At 34.0% G+C, this 13,523-nt stretch overlaps 1 protein-coding gene across 1 annotated transcript in view; it reads right to left on the reverse strand.

Annotated features, from left to right (window-relative positions):
• Positions 1-13,523, reverse strand: part of LOC140446295 (glutamate receptor ionotropic, kainate 2) — a 429,700-nt gene that overhangs the window by 22,454 nt on the left and 393,723 nt on the right. The gene's annotated exons all lie outside the window — the stretch shown is intronic.

Genomic DNA, 13,523 nt, shown 5'->3' on the forward strand with positions numbered 1-13,523 from the left:
TTCCCCTCTCACCCCTGAACAAACCACAAAATATTTTTCGCTTTCGTAAATTCCACAAATCACGAACAAACATACCAAACTTTTTAAAAACTTACCTGTTAAAATATCCTTAAAAAATACCAGAACCTTAGGAAAGTTATTTTCGAAGACAAAAACTCCATTGGACTCTCTAGAACAAACCAATGTCGACTATTATATACTCTGCGCGAAGTGGGACTCCTGCTATATTGGCCAGACCAGCCGGTCTCTTCAAGGTCGTCTAATATTCCACAAAAGCGGCATTCGGATTTCTTAACCATCTTGTGCCCTTGCACAACATGCCATTTGATCTAAACACCGTATTGATTTCACGAATACCAAAATACTGTGCAAGTAACAAACAACATAAGCGATCCATCGTTGAAAAGTGCAAAATCCTAAAACACCTAGCATCCCTAAATAAAAGAACCGACATCGACAACATGAGCAAGATACATCACTCTCTCATCATACAGAACAAATAAAAATCTCCATGCAGGACAAATGAGAACTTCATATTCCTATTCTTCTTCCCCTTTTTTTAACTAATATTCCAAATTGCTCCATTTTCCATTAAATATGGCGTGGGGATTAGCATGAGGATTGGCGCGGGGATTGGTACAGGGGTTGGCGCATACATTTCTGACAGTAGGCTTTTGATTGGCGGATGAAGCGGACGATATTTTCTTTATGAGAGATAATGAACAGCTAATGGCATGCAGTTACCTTCGGCATTGAGACCTCTCATAAAGAAAATATCATCCGCTCCACCCGCCAATCAAAATCCTACTATTAGAAATGTTTGTATTAAACTAAATAAAACCACTCATTTCTCTTCAATTTCTATTTTTATTGTTTTTTTTAAGCACCACTTACATGATCTTGTTTTTTGCATACTACAACTTCATTTGACCTATAAATTAAGAATTTAGAAACAAATAGGAGGTACATGAAAATTTTATTTAAATTCTCGCACTGTGGATTCCACGAACAATTATTTATCAAAATATGAGGTATAAAAATTTTACGGAAGAATAGACTTTGAAATCAAAAAGCCGCTGGGATTTTTTTTTATTAACTCCATTGAGTACAACAATCTGCCCATTGGGCATGAAGGATTTGGTATGGTAAAAAATTAAATTTGATTTGTAAGCATTCGTAAATGTAAATACGAAAGAACAGTAATTTACACAATTTGTTTATGAATAAGATATAGAAATTGGTTTCTACGACTGTCTACAACAATGGAGTTTGACTTTGGGGTATTCCTAATAAGTGTATGACGTAGATTTTGTTGTCAAGAAAGAAGCGGGTAGTGTGTTATGTGTATAAAAAAACGAAAGAAGAAGACAGAGAAAGAGTGGCAAAGATATGTTTTTTATTGGAGTGTGTTGATTGGTCTACTGAACAAAATCTATGAAACTGCAGAATTTCCTACAGATTGGCTAGTTTCCACCTTCATCCCTCTCCCCAAAAAGGCAAATGCCACCAGACGCTCTGATTACAGATTTATAAGCTTAATGAGCCATGCACTCAAAATCCTTCTTTCTGTTATTCACTTTCGCATATATAGAAAACTTGAAGAAAACATTAGCAGTGTTCAGTTTGGGTTTAGAAGCGGACTGGGAACGCGAGAGGCCCTATTTTCCATACAAGTGTTGATACAAAGAACTCGAGACGTAAATTGCGAAGTCTACGCATGCTTTATAGACTTTCAAAAAGCATTTGACAAGGTGCAACATCAAAAATTATTTCAGATACTGAAAGAATCTAGTATTGCCGACAAAGATTTACGCATAATTAAAAATTTATACTTACAGCAAAGGGCAACTGTACGAGTAGACAACGAAACCTCACAAGAATTCGCGATAAAACGTGGAGTACGTCAGAGCTGCATTTATTACCGACGTTGTTCAATACTTACTTGGAAATGCTGTTTAGGGAAGCTATTAATGGTTTAAGAGAAGGTATAAAAATCAATAGTGAAATCATAAACAATTTAAGATATGCGGATGATACGGTTTTGATTGCTGATAATGCGGTCTGCAAACATTAATTGACCGTGTAGTGGAAGCCTGTGACAGATACGGCATGAAATTAAACTGCAAGAAGACCAAAATTCTTGTATTAAGTAAAAACGACGTAATACAGCACCGATTGACAGCTAATAATGAACCCTTGAAAATAATCGATAAAATTACATACCTTGGATGCAGCCTAAATAAGGAATAGGACCACTCAAAGGAAATATGATGTCGTATAGAAAAGGCGAGAACTGTCTTCAATCGCCTCAGTAAGATTTTATGTAATATACACCTGAACATTGATATAAGAACACGAGTCTTGAAATGCTATGTATTTTCTACCCTTTTATATCAAGTCGAAGCCTGGACCTTTAATAAAGATCTGGAAATTATGCGTATCGTAAAAATCAGAAAGATAACATACTTAAGGCACGTGATGCGCATTGAGAAGTATCAACTAATTCAGCTAATTTTACAAGGCAAGATAGAAGGCAAAATGTCTCAAGGGCGCAGAAGTACACCGTGGTTGAAGAACATCAGACAGTGGACATAAGTGACTACCATACATCTATTTAGAGCAGCTGCCAACAAAGTTGTACGGACCAACGTGATTGCCAACATCCACAGAGGATAGACACCAAAAGAAGAAGAAGAAGTTGATTGGCCAAGGAAATTATTTTAGAAGGGAAGAAAAAAAGAGAATTTAAAAAAAATGTTTGATAAGAGATTTAGATGAGACAGTTTGTTTTGATTTTTTTTTGTAAAATTATTAAAGAAAAATCAAGTTTGGTGTTTACGGCGATTTAATAAAAAGTGAATACTGAGAAAAGTCGTTAAGATTTTGTGGTAGGCGCCAAGCAGTGCAAAGCAGATATTTGCAAACAAATTGTAATCGTATTTTTATTTTTAATTTTGGTCCTCTTATTTGCAAATACAACAACAGATATACTAAGCCACGAGAAAATAGCCTGAGACAAATTAAGTTACAGATAAGGTTGTTTCATAAAGTAATTATGTTATAATTTAAAATTTATATCAAGAAAAAAATAAGCAGACTATTTATGCGTTGGTATGAAAACTACTAATATTTATTTTAGAAGTGTATGTAAAACAATTTACTTGTCGTCTGAAAAGCAGCATGCAGTGTCAGAAAGATGGATGCATTGCAGAGGGAAGTCCAGTAGGTAATATAATTTTCGATTATCGAATAAAGGAAGCGTTTCAGAGATTACCACCGGCAATGCGCTTGAAACTCATCACAAGATGTTGCAAAATTGGCCGTTTCCCTAATTCGATTTACCTGCTATCTCATGAAAATTTTGCACTAAAATTCCAACAACTTCTATTTTGGAAACAAAACGAAATTCAGCACGCGTTACGGTAATAATACATTTCGTATTTATGTCTGTGAGTGTAAATCTCTTTGAAGTTGGATAATGTTTTTGTGCATGGTGCACGGTAGGTACATAAATACAAGAGAAAACTAATAAAATGTGTTAGTAAAAAATATATTACGATTTACGTGTTTGCGATTTCTTCCTTTGACATACAAAATAATGTATATTAGCTACAACTGTAAATAAGAATTTCTTCTAATTGTCTTCTTCTTAATCCTCATAATACCACAGAGTCACTAGAAACTCCATGCGTAACTTGAAAGTTTATTTTATTTTGAAATTATTTTACTCAAAATTCTAAAAAAATTGACTTTTCCCAATATTTTGTTTTCCATGTTTAGCTAGTGGACCATTTTTGTAGCTTGCATAATTTGCTAAAAAATTAAAAAGTCAATCGTAATATCATCGAGGTTACCAGTGCCCCCAATTTTTATGTACCATTTTGGCATGTCTTTTTCATTTTTGTTGTTTATTTTGATATTTTTCTAAGGCCAGCTCCACACATGGGATCCAACATGTCAACATGTCCGACTGCAGCTGCGAATGTCGTGATAATGAGTGCATAGGATTATAATTTACTACAAAAAAGGCGAATTTCACGTCATTTTGTCTACAGCGTTACTTAAAGCTACTAGATCTTTAGAGATGCCGTATTTGGCAACTGCAGACTGAATATATAAGTGTAAATCTGACGTCGAGGCTCTAAATCCCATTTTTTCTTTTAATAACTCAAATCCCAAATTTCTTAGCCTTATATTTTAGCTATATTCTGCATTAACGTGACTTTAATCCATAGCCGATAGATAAAAGAACATATTTTAAAAGTTACATGACCACACGATGTTGGTCTATAAGAACAAAATAATCTAGGTATATTTGAAAATTAAAAGTATATACTTTTGTAAAATATTTAGATAAGTACATTTTTTGGGTTCCTGAAAGGTACTGAAAAAAACAGATATGTATATTATTTATTTATGCAAGAAATAGTCTTTTGAGCATAAACCCCGTTCTGATAGACCACCGATGTGTATCAGAGTGTTAATCGTAAACAACTCAACGAAGGTGTTAATTTGTTTTTTAATGCCTTCATGAAATGGAAATTTTCAAATTCAAGCTTCTATAAAGTAATTTTTATATTCTAAAAAGAATGCTGTGTAAAATGGCAGCACAAGAGTTTTAAAAGAAAAAATAAGATGGTGACTCTTTTTATAAACTGTCGCTTGTCATTGGTTTATTTTCTTATGACAAGCCACAGTTTATAAAAAGAGTCATCGTCTTCTTAATCATAACTATACGTCGATTGGAACACTGCTGTAGCGCCAATGTGTGGCCAGCATCAAACGCAACACCAGTATTGGCGCCAATTCCTTGGATGTGTATGTGTAACGTTGGAGCAAGTCATAAAAACGTTGGCGCCAACATTGGCTCCAACACAGTTTTGTCGGTACACACATTGAACGAACGCTGTTGGGGCCAACGTTGGCTCCCATGTGTGGAGCCGGAGTAATACTTAAACGTTTCTTGAGAGTGATGTGGTCGGAATCTGTGCTAGTAAGGTGCTTCCCCGATTTTCGTGTGGGTTATAAAACAACAGGTGTTTTTTTTACTGGGAATCACTCACTTCCCTACTTCTTTTTGCCTGTCCGATACTTTCCCTATTTCTATTTAAGTTTTGTAAGTTCTGCGTATTCTACAAAGGGCAATTCGTACTACGTCTGCTCATTCGTTTGTTAATTATAGCTGAAAGAAGTTCGGTTCACTTAAGTGATAAAGGTGCGGCAAATATTTTGCTGCAATGGCTGAAAGAATATCCTAGTGGTGGTGAGGTTGACGAGGATGGTACTGTTTATTTGGACAATAGCAATAAAGAGGATTTGAATGAAGTACTCGCAGAAAATGACTTCGAAAATTCATCTGACATCATCATCACGATCTCTTGCTCGACATCTTCTGATCTCTAGTATCCATAAGTCGGTCTTAACTCTATCTAACCACCTAATTCGCGGTTGGCCTCTGCTTTTTCTTTGTATAGGTGTTCCTGCCGTTAGCTTAGCAATTATGTTGTCAGATATTCGTATGACATCCTACTTATTAAAAAGTTGGTATAATTTAAAATTAAATCTTTTGCGCCACTGCCCTTAATCGTTTATAGCTCTAAATATTTTGCGGAGTATCTTACGCTCGAATATTCCCAGAAGTCTTTCATCCTTCTACGTTTGAGTCCATGTTTCCGCCCCGTATGTAAGGACCGGCCTTAACAGTGTTTTGTACATAACAATTTAAGTTTTTCTTTGGATATTTCTGGAGTAGAATTGTTTTGAAGTCCATTGTATGAGCTATATATTCGTCTTTTAATTTCTTTGCTTGTTTTATTGGTAGTAGTCACTAGTGAGCCCAGGTATCTGAACCTGTCAACATGTTCAAAGATATGACCTCCAAATGCTATTTCCGGTTCCTCATTTGCTATAGGATTCTTAGTAACCAACATGTACTTGGTTTTGTCTTCGTTGATGACTAGACTGACCTGTTTCGCCGGGGTTTCCAATTCTAGGAAACATCTCGCTTGATACACCCTATTATGTCAATGTCATCCGCGTATGCTAAGATTTGTATCAATCTATTGTAAATAGTACCGCCGTCTCTAATTCGTATGTCTAGGCTACCATTTACACGGCAATGTTAAATAGGGACAAGCCAGGGCTTGTTTGTGTCAATTCTTTATCTCAAAGGATCCAGAATTTTCTCCCTGTATCCTAACGCTAACTTTTAAGTTAGATATTGTCATTCGTGTTAATTGGATAAGTTTTTCTGGTATACCAAACCCACGCATTGATTGGTATAGTACTATTCTCTTGACACTGTTGTATGCGGCTTTGAAGTCTGCGAATAGGTAATGGGTTTCAATGTTAAATTAAAATGTTTTCTCAGGGATCTGTCTTATTAAACGAATCTTGTCAATTGATGATTTTTCTGAAATAAATCCAGCCTGGTGATTTCCAACTATGCCAACTGTGTAAACTTTTAGCCTTTCGTAAAATTCGCTTTGCCGACGATCAAGTAGTGATTGCACAAGATTAAGACGATGAAGGAAGGAGACACACCAGGAAACATGAAAATGAAGCAACTTTGAGAGATTGTGTTGTTGATTCCAATGTGAGATACTCCAATGAGAAAAATATCGTACTCGAGGAGAACGTGTATCGTCAAGAATTATAGCCTTACATAGTATTACGAAAACCAAAATCGAGTACTTTGTTAAATCTTTAAAAAGTGGTGAAATAGCCTTCAAATCATCTTAGAAAAGTTCCTATAAGTGATGTTAATAAAATAAAGGATCACGTATCCTCATTTAAAGGATATGCTAGTCATTATAGCACAAAACATTCAACAAGAACTTATCTACCAGAAGAGCTAAATTTGAAAAAAAAAAATTTCTGATATTTCAAAAAATTATATCCAGATTGTTCCGTATGCTATGAATTTTATAGAAAAATTTTCACGTCCAAATTCAACGTATCTTTTAGCTATCTTAGGACGAACACATTAGTAGTTGTTTTTATGTAAGTTTAGGCATCTTGAAAAGAATATGGTAGAATCTAGTGAAAGTACAAAAAACATAGAGATTGAAATAAACCGTCTGAAGGTAGAAAATGACTTTCATAAGAGACAAGTAGGAGAATTTTATTTGAGAAGAAAGCGTAAATCCAGAAAAGCAAGCTCCCAGGATGTGACGAGAGAATCAATCTGTGTAGACTATGGTAGGAACTTACCCATTCCTAATATAAAAACTAACGACGTCTGTTATAAGCGACAGCTTTCTATGTTTCTCATCCATTCATGTACTTTCAACCTCGAAGAGTGTGTTCTATGTATATCCAGAAACAGTTGGCAAAAAAGGCAGTGACAATGTTGTTTTCCTTTTGAACGACTTTCTGTATAATCACCTGGATGGACAAGTTTGCCGATTAGATATTTTTTATCTCCTGCGGAGGAGTTTCCCTGTCTACATTATGTCCGTCATTAACAGAAACGGTTGGATTATATTTCCTGTTAGAGGCCATTCCTATATGGTGACTGACAAGAACATGGGAATTATAAAACACAAAAATCGGTATGAGACCGTTGACGAGTTATGTGATTTAATACTATAACAACTATAAATTACTATAACGCAATTGTTTTTTTCTATTGAATAGGGGAAAAAGCGGCCAAGTCATTATTCTTTAACATACAGTGTTCCCCAGAGCTAGAATTAAAATAGCAAAGACAGTCGGTTATTTCCATGTATATATATATATATATATATATATATATATATATATATATATATCTACGGCATTAAGTGAACTCCGCCCATGTTAAAATTCAGGTTCAATTGAGCTCCGTGGTCAAGTGGATACCGATATACGGAGCTCACTTGACAATTCCGTAATATTGGTTCAGTCGATTCATCAACATGTAGAGTTTAATAATTTATAAAAAATTTTTGGAGCCCGTAAATACCCCTGTATCATAAATGTATATCGCTTAGTTCACGTGTATATATTATAGGGGTCGTTCAGATCTTCTTCATTGTATATTTGAACCATACGTTTATCGGTTTAAGTAAGCTCTGAGAGTTTGGCAACTGTGCGATTATACCGTATGTTTTCAACATATACCCTGAACGGTTTATATGGGCTCCTTATTTTTATCTACTGTTTGTAGACAGTGGAATGTCATACGCATTACACTGTGTAACAGAGGATATTATATTACCTGGTATAACTAAGTACTAAAATGTAACTGGTTCTTTAAAAAACAGGTATGTAGATACAAAAGGATTTGGGCTTATTATTGAATGGAATGTTCGCTTGCATCGAAAATTTTATTTTTTCTGTATTTTTAAAGATGTTGTTTTTTTATTTAATATAATTTTATTAGTTCAATTAGTTCAAGAAATTTCGTAATATATTTTGTTTACGTGAGTATGTCTTTGTACATTTTATGTAAGCATCTGAATAATAAAAACTACTTTTATTTTATCCAATCTTCTGCGATATATTGTATAAAGCTTTTTTAATATTTTAGTTCTGGTCTTATTTGTGTACTACATATGATATCTTGATAGAAGGTTATCTCAAAATAAATATGGTTAAGTGCTACAATAGATATTTTTGTGTTAAAATTAATAGCCAGAATGGTTAATTTGTCTAACAAGGTATATTCGGCAGCAGAAGCATATAGTACAAGCGTCTATGTTTTAAGGGCGGAAGGACGTGCGCCTCATTTTTAGCTGACAAGCTTGCGAAGAATATTATTACTGGTCCTCAATTTACCTTTTAGTTTTAAACAATAATCTGTGACTGACCCGGTGTAATACAAACTATTTTCAAGGAATTTATAGGAAGTCTACAGTTCAATGATTTTATGACAAGATTGGATGTTCAGTTTTGTGAAAACGTCTATGTCGAGGAAATTGAAGGAGCACCCACGAGTTTTTCAGGGGTTTTGGCTGAAAATTGATTCATAGTTTATTTTTATTGTGCAATAATAGGTGTCTCGTCTATATAATAGAAGTCCTAGTATCTACCGGTATGGATCGTTTGTTTGTGTAAATGTTATACAGTGTAGGTGCCTTTATGCTACCCCAAGCGAGACCGTTCTTCATCTGCTATTCTTAACATTGAGTGATACAAAAAATATTCTCTTGTGTAGGCATACGCAAATAATATAAGTGAGTTTGTTATCTAAGGGGATATCGTATAGTTTTTCGAGAAATATTTTGTAATTTAAGGTGTCGTAAGCGGCATTTGGATTGAAAAATACCACCCCTGATACCCGATATTTTTCGTACCCGTCTTTGATGTGTTGGGTAAGATTTAGCATTTGTAATGTACCTGATCTTCCCTATCTATAGCCACTTTTGTCTTTTAATTTGAGCTTTTCTTCAAATATCGGTGAAATCATATTAACGATCTTGTGCAAAAGTATTTTAAATAGCTGACAAAATAAAGATATTGGCTGATAGTTTTTGTGGTCGTTGGAGTTTTTGCCAGGTTTAAGCAAGGTAACAACTTTGGCTTGTCTCTAGATTTTGGGTGTTTCCATAATTTGAATACAGTTGTTCATCATTCGGATAAGCCATTGTGGTGTTTTTGGTCCAGATTTCGTAATAAGCTTTGTGCTCAGATCCTCAATGTCGGTAGTTGTATTATTTTTCATTAAATATGTAGATGGTGGATCCAAGCTCAACATCGTTGAAAGTTTCTCTGAAAGCTGACTGGTTTTGTCCTTTCTTACTTTGAGTTATTCTTTGCTTTTTTTCCGACAGAGATAGCATGTCTATATCTATAATGTGGTTTTCAGCGATAAGCTTTATTCCAAATACCCTACGTTAGGCCCTACATGTGTTTCCTGCACTAGAAATAAGTCAGATTCGTGTTTAGCGCATATGTCTGATAAGTTTAAGTAAAGTAAAATTTCTTGATCTCTAGATATACCCTTAACAGTTATAAACATTATGTTATTAGAATAGTTGGTCCTAAAAAGGACCAATTTGACAAAATCATATTAAAGGGGTGACTGAAGAATTAGCCGATTAATTATTTAATCATTACCCTGGGTATACCCGATTGTGGTGGTTTTCTTAGTACTTAAATTTTCGTAAAGGCTCGTTCTTTGAACCCCATAAGTAATGCCTAATATTTTACTTTTTATTGAAAATTTAAATTTTACATGCCGTGTATTACTTTTTGACGATATTTCGAATCAGATTTGTATAGTAATAATTTAAGGTATTAAAGAGCCTGTTTGTGGAAAATAAATAAGTTTGTGATATCGTTCGCAACTCATATATAGATAATAAAAAAATAAAAACAGTTAAAATAGGTGTAAAAAATTTCAACTTCATACATCGGCGCCATTGTTCAGGTGATGGGTTTATCACAGATATCAAAGGTTACATTTTAATTCAAGGTTCTATTTGCGTATTTTCAATATTAAAAGAGTAGGAAAAGACACGTTTATGCTTTTTTTTTTAAATCTATTCTATTTTCTTTCTAGAGTTCCGTCTTTTTTGAACGACCTGTGGTCTTTTTTCAATTGGACACTTGTCCAAGGCTATGACAAATACTTTGTCCTCTGCTATTCTAAATTAATATGACTGATTCATTATTTTCTCTAAACATTCTGTCCTCTGCTATTCTACATTAATATGACTGATTCATTTTCTCTTTCTTGCAGCTATTTTAATGTTTATCCTGTGTATCTTTTTCTACTTCTTCTTCTTCTTCTTCTTCTTTTTATATAGCCATGACTCTGTCTGTTTTTCAATGTGCCTCCAGTAAGTTGCCGTTCCATGGTTTTCGTGGTCTTCCTACTGATCGTCTTCCTATTGGGTAACCGTCTCTTGCCGTGTCTACTACTCTATTTGTTGTCATTTGGCTTATATGATCGTTCCATTCTACTCTTCTATTTCTTAACCAGTTCTTGATGTTCTTCACCTTGCATCTACATCGTATATCTGTACTTCTAGCTCTGTCCCATAGTGTCTTACCATCAATTTTTCTAAGTGTTTATATCTCTGTTGTTTCTAACATCCTTTTTGTCCTGTTTATGTCAGGTCTTGTTTCTGCTGCGTATGTCATTATTGTAAATTTTGTAAATTCTGCCTTTGGTTTCTTTCCCGATATTTTTATTTCTTCATATTGTTTCATTTAGGCAGCCTGCGGCTCTGTTTGCTCTATTCAGTGGATCTTCCACTTAAGTTTCGAGCTTTCCGTAGCTAGATAATGTGATACCTAGATATTTAAACTTCATCACTTGTTCTATTATCTGACCTTCCAGCTCCAATTAACATATTAGTAAACTTGCTGTTGTAACCATGCATTTTGTCTCTTTTGAGGAAATTAACATGTTAAATTTTCTGGCGGTTATATGAAATTGGTGTAGCATACGTTGTAAATCATCTTTACTTTGAAAGAATAGTACTGCGTCGTCTGCATAGCAGATTATTTTAATTTGTTTTTCTCCCATTTGGTATCCTCTTTTATTTCTTACTTTTTATTATTTCATCCATAATCCGGTTGAACAATAGAGGACTCAGGAAATCTCCCTGTCTTATCCCATTACCAGCTTTAATAGGGTCGGTTAGTTCTTCTTCTACTTTTACTTTTATTGTGTTGTTTTGGTATATTTTATATTTTCGATTGTTTTGATTATTCAATGAAATTGACATTAATTTGATAGTTTCCATTTTATTAGTACTGATGGTATATAACTAGCATCTGTTGGTACTATATATCAATTTGAACATGTGGAAGTAAGAGCACTCTCTTGTTAGTAATTTCAGTGTAAATTATGACGAAACCAGAAATAACCCATAATATTATCCCACACCTCAAAGGTCTGCCTCGCTGTATCTGGGAGACGCAATAATTCGCTTTTGATAGATATAAACAAAAACCCACTAAGACGAACACAACATAAATCAAAAAAATCCGTCAACGTGTCAATAGGGACATACAATATTAGATCGATGTCTACGGATGAATAAGTACATGAACTGAAAGAAGAATTAACAACCATAAAATAAGATATCATAGGCCTATCAGAAACTCGACGAAAAGAAGAAACCCGAATACAGCCTATGTCATACTTAAAATAAGAAGAACATTAATTAAAATTATCTAGGTATATGCCCCCACGACAGCTTATGATGACGGAAGATATCGAACTATTTTATGAAGATATATCAAAGACTATGGAAGAACATAAAAATCGTCTTATACTAGTAATTGGAGATTTCAATGCCAAACTGGGTAGAAAACTAAACAATGAAGAAACTAAAATAGGAGATTTCGGCTATGGTCAGAGAAATGATAGAGGTGCTACTTTGATGAACTACCTAGAAGAAAAGCATCTATACGCAATGAACTCCTTTTACAAAAAGAAGCCCCAACGAAAGTGGACATGGATCAGCCCTAATGGATCCACAAAAAATGAGATCGACTACATACTGTCCACGGAACGATATATCATTAAAGATGTAACAGTTCTTAACAGATTCACAACAGGTAGCGATCACTGGATGGTCAGAGCAAAAATTAGTGTTGACGATAACTATGAAATGAAAAGAAAAATAATTAAAAACTAGGATCTAGTAGATAGAAACAAACTAGGGCAATATAAAGAGATATACAAAGACCTATTAAAAGAACAACTTACTTAAAAATTAGACAGTGATGACAAAGATATAGATGAAATAGACAACATACTTACAGCAACGATGATTACATCAGGAAAAGAAATAGCAAAAAAGGATCTAAAAAAGAACAATTATATATCAACAGAAACAAAGAAGCTTATGGATAAAAGAAGGAAGCTATAGAATATGTAGAAATCAATAAAACAATAAGCAGAATAATAAGAAAAAATAAGAGAAAAGAACAAGAAATAAAAAGAGAAAAAGTAATACAAAACAACAAAAATATGAAATGCTTAAGACCGAAATTAGGTAAGTGTGAAATAAACAAAAAAAAAAGATGAAAACGGACTAGAAACAAACGTTAAAGATGACATTATAAATATTATCCACCATTTCTACTCAGAACTATATAAAACAAAAAAGGAACCACCAGAAACAATTAAAAACCAACTTAAGGCTAAAGTAAAAAATGTCAACTCAGAGCTACAGCCAGAAATAAGCAAATCAGAAATAAAGAAGGCATTGAAAGAAATGAAAAACAACAAATCGCCAGTAAAAGATGGAATAACTGCAGATATGCTGAAATATGGTGGAAAAGTGGTAATTAACAATCTACATTCCGTTTTTAACAAGATATTAAAAGAAAAAAGAATCCCAAACAACTGGAAGGAATCCGTAACCATTATCCTACACAAGAAAGGGGATAAAGCAGATATAAAAAACTACCGTCCTATAACACTCCTCAATGTAATGTATAAACTCCTAACAAAAATTTTAACCAATAGATTGACGACAAAATTCGATGGATACCAGTCAAAAGAACAAGCTGGTTTTAGAAAGGGATTCAGCACAAGTGACCATTTACTAAGTATGAAAATACTTATAGAACGAGCA

The sequence above is a fragment of the Diabrotica undecimpunctata genome, chromosome 7 (genome assembly GCF_040954645.1).
Source record: "Diabrotica undecimpunctata isolate CICGRU chromosome 7, icDiaUnde3, whole genome shotgun sequence".
Lineage (NCBI taxonomy): Eukaryota > Metazoa > Arthropoda > Insecta > Coleoptera > Chrysomelidae > Diabrotica > Diabrotica undecimpunctata.